Source organism: Aotus nancymaae, unplaced genomic scaffold (genome assembly GCF_030222135.1).
Source record: "Aotus nancymaae isolate 86718 unplaced genomic scaffold, 86718_ANA_hifiasm-v0.15.2.pri h1tg000062l, whole genome shotgun sequence".
NCBI classification, from domain to species: Eukaryota; Metazoa; Chordata; class Mammalia; order Primates; family Aotidae; genus Aotus; species Aotus nancymaae.
Genome location: NW_026988476.1, coordinates 9,035,357 through 9,039,142, shown reverse-complemented (window position 1 = coordinate 9,039,142; position 3,786 = coordinate 9,035,357). Strand labels below are relative to the sequence as shown.

The window sequence follows — 3,786 nt, the reverse complement described above, 5'->3', positions numbered from 1 at the left end:
GGGAGAAGTAAGGCTGTTTGTCCTCAGTTTATTTATTTATTTTTTGGCAGAGCTAGCTGAGGTTTTATTTTGGACACACACACACAAAAGCAATTGAATTGTTTTGTAGCTGGAGGCATGGGCAAGGTGGGGGTGGGGGGTCCCCAGGCAGTAAACTCCCCTGTGGGTGGGCTGAGGGCTAGGGCTATGCCTCAGGTGGGTCTCCTATTCCCTGTGCTCCCCTGCACAGTGGCCTCCCTCTCGGGCTCTGGGGCAGCCACAGAAAGTAGGCTGGGAGGGGCTGCTGTGGCTGTTCACTTGAGCTGGACATCAGAGGACTTGGACACCAGCTTCCCATCGCAGGTTTCCATCTTCTTCAAAACCACCGCCCTGGTGAAGCTAGTGGAGCTGGTGCAGCCTGTGCCAGGGCCAAAGCTGGAGCCCAGGCCGTAGCTGAAGCCAGGGCTTGTGAGGCCCTCATAGGCCGAGCTCAGCCAACCTGCATAGATGCTGGTTGTCTTTCTATGGATACTCATGTTCTGTATCCCAGACTCCAGCTGGCTCTCCTCACCTTCCAGCAGCTTCCTGTAGGTGGCGATCTAGATGTCCAGGGCCAGCTTGATGTTCACAGCTCCTGGTACTCGCGCAGCTGCCGCCCAGGTCCTGCTTGACCTGCTGCAGGGTGGCCTCCAGCTCAGACAGCTTGGTGTTGGCATCCTAAATGGCCATCTCCCCACACTGCTCCAGGGAAGCCCTCTGGTCTTTGAGGCCCTCAGTCTCAGCCTGGAGCCTGCTGATGTTCCAGTTCATCTTGGAGATCTCAGTCTTTGTATGCCACAGGTCATACCCGTGCTTCCCAGCCAGCACCTGCAGCTCCTTATACTTGATCTGGTACATGCTCTCAGCCTCAGCCTGGCTGCAGTTGGTGATGTCCTGGTACTGCACCTTGACTTCAGTGATGATGCTGGCTATGTCCTGGGAGTGGTTGTTGTCCATGAACAGCACCACAGATGTACTCAAGATCTGGGACTGCAGCTCCCAGATTTCCTTTTCATATACCTGCCTGAGGAAGTTGATCTCGTCAGTCAGCCCTTCCAGGCAAGACTCCAGCTCTACTTTGTTCGTGTAGGCTTCATGCATATCCTTCTTGATGAGGACAAATTCATTCTCCATCTCTGTAAGTTTATTGATCTCATTCTGGTACTTTTTCTTGAAGTTCCCCTCAAGCCCCTGCATGTTGCCAAGCTCTGCCTCCAGCTTCAGCTTCTCCTGTCCCAGAGTTTCCAGCTGCCGCCAAAGGTGGTTGATGTAACTCTAGAACATGTTGTCCATGTTGCTCTGAGCCATCTTCTGCTGCCGCAAGACATTCCACTTGGTCTCCAGCATCTTGTTCTGCTGCTCTAGGAACCATACCTTGTCAATGAAGGAGGCAGACTTCTTGTTGAGGGTCTTGATCTGCTCCTTCTCCTAGGTGCGCACGGCCTGGATGTTGCGGTCCACCTTCAGGTCAAGGGGCCTTAGCAGACTGATTGACCATGACAGTGGTGATGCCTTCTATGCAATTGGCCCTGCCATAGCCTCTGCCCAGGCCACCCTAGAAGCTGCTGCTGCCCACTTGGGAGAAGCTCGAGGAGCTGATGCAGGCACTGGGCCCACTCGAGAGGAGTGGTTGCTGAAGGCCCCGGGGTCAGAGGTGGACACCTGTAGGACTTTTGGTTCACCCTGATGGACATAGTGGAGGCAGGAGGGCTAAACCAGGTGGAGATTCCAGAAGGAGTGCTTCTTGGCCCAGTTATTTATTTTAGTGGTCCTAACTTCCCTGCTGGTTCCTAACGTGCTGAGATACACTCAGCCTGGGATGGTGAGCATTTAAAGTTCCTTGTCTAGATTAGGGTGCTAAAAATGTGTGTCTACTCCAATGTCCAGTGATTATACATCAGAAATATGGTGAACAGCAATATTAATTTAGTTGGGAAATTCATGTTCTTTCAGAGTAAAAATATGCAGACTGGGAATCTTGGCTCAGCTACTTCCTAGGCAAGTTTCTTTTTATTCACTTATTCTTTTTTTTTGGAATCTGCCTTCTAGGGAATAGGCAAGTTTTTTCTTTTTACTTCTGAGTCACAGGTTCTTGTCAATCAATTGAGGGCAATACTACCATGTAGAATAGTTGTGATCACATGAGATAATGTCTACAAAGTGCTTCACACAGTGTCTGTTATGGAGTAAGCATTCAGAAATGACAGAAATTATTATAATCACAAAATGTATTTGTGGAAGAGAACTTTTGTTCCACTTTTATTATCTACTCATATCCCATTCTCCAAATGAGACTGCAGAATTTCTAAGTCAAAGGACAGTACGGATTATTACAGAAGAAACAATAAGCTCACATGGGAGGCTGAGACAGAAGGATCACTTGAGCCGAGGAATTGGAGACTATAGTGTGCTATGACTGCATCTGTGAATAGCCACTGCCCTCCAGCCTGGGCAACATAGCAAGACCCATCTCTAACATAAATAAATACATACATACGTATGTACATAAAAAGAAAAAAAAACCTTAAGAAGTTAATGGTATCAACTAACCGTCTTCAGAGAGGACCAGAAAGGTAGAAGAATGCAGGCTGATAGTGAGGTGGATTTAGGATATTTACTGCCTGTCTTTTCCACTCACTCTAGATGGCCAGTAGAGCTCTTCCCTTTGAATTTATCACGTCTTCTGGGCCTTCCTGGGATCTTTCATAGGGGATTCTTTTGGGTTATCATTTCATGGCTTAATTGACCTTCATTATTAAAACAAAATGAAAACAAAACAACTCTAAACAGAGGCCATCAGTGTGCTATGCAGAGCATCATGTTTTCACAGTCAACTTCCTAATTTGCTTTAAAGTTCTTAGTTTGAGTTCTGAGATATCTGACTAACAGAATGAAGCTTGTTAGAGAATGAAATAAACAGAATGACATTTTATAACAGAATGACATTTCATAAAAGAATGAAAACAACCAAAATGATCTTTTCAACAAGCTTCCTCTAATTGCTTTTAGAGAACGTGGCTTCCTCTGCTTACTTGAATATCTAAATAAAGGACAAAACATTTGTAATTGTAATATTAAGAATATACTTGGTTAGAGTGTATAATTTTGGTCAAACTGACACATGATAATTTCAAACAATGATCAGAGCATATCCTTATGGTTTCACAGTTGAAAACTTTTTTAAAAAGTCTGTTGAATAGAAATCTTAGACACAGTAAATGACAGTGTTAAAAACAAGTAAGTTACTGGAAAAGGCTATGAATCAGTGTAGTCTACCCTAGGTCATATTTGTTAGTAGGCCTGCTGGGGGCTCAGGAGGTACTTGGAATGCACCCAACTGGTCTCAGAAGGCCAGATGTCTCCTATATCCTGTGAGTCTCCAAGTTCTCTTTCAAACCACACATCTAGCTACTGAGAATGGGCTGTGCTTTGCAGACATCACACAAAGGTGTAATTGGCCAAAAAGTGCATTGTCCTTCTTCTTAGTCATTCCATTGTCCTTGTAATAGCTTCCTTTCTTTAAAGAAAAAAATATACATACTTGTGGTCAATACTGTACTCACTTACATAATAGAAGTATATAGTACTCGACAGAGAATATATGTCCTGGAGTTGTAAAGGGAGAAGGAAAGTCAGAGAAATGTAGTGTCCTGGAATCCAACAGGAGAAAGCATTTTGAGAAGGTGGTAGTCAGTATTGAATAGAATAGACAGACCTTGGAAAAAAAGGGTTAAGGAAAAGTTGCTGGACTTGGTGAGGTCATCAGTC

At 45.2% G+C, this 3,786-nt stretch overlaps 1 pseudogene; it reads right to left on the bottom strand.

The window, feature by feature from the left end:
• Positions 1-293: 293 nt before the first annotated feature.
• Positions 294-1,712, bottom strand: LOC135270395 (keratin, type II cytoskeletal 8-like; annotated as a pseudogene).
• Positions 1,713-3,786: the final 2,074 nt, after the last annotated feature.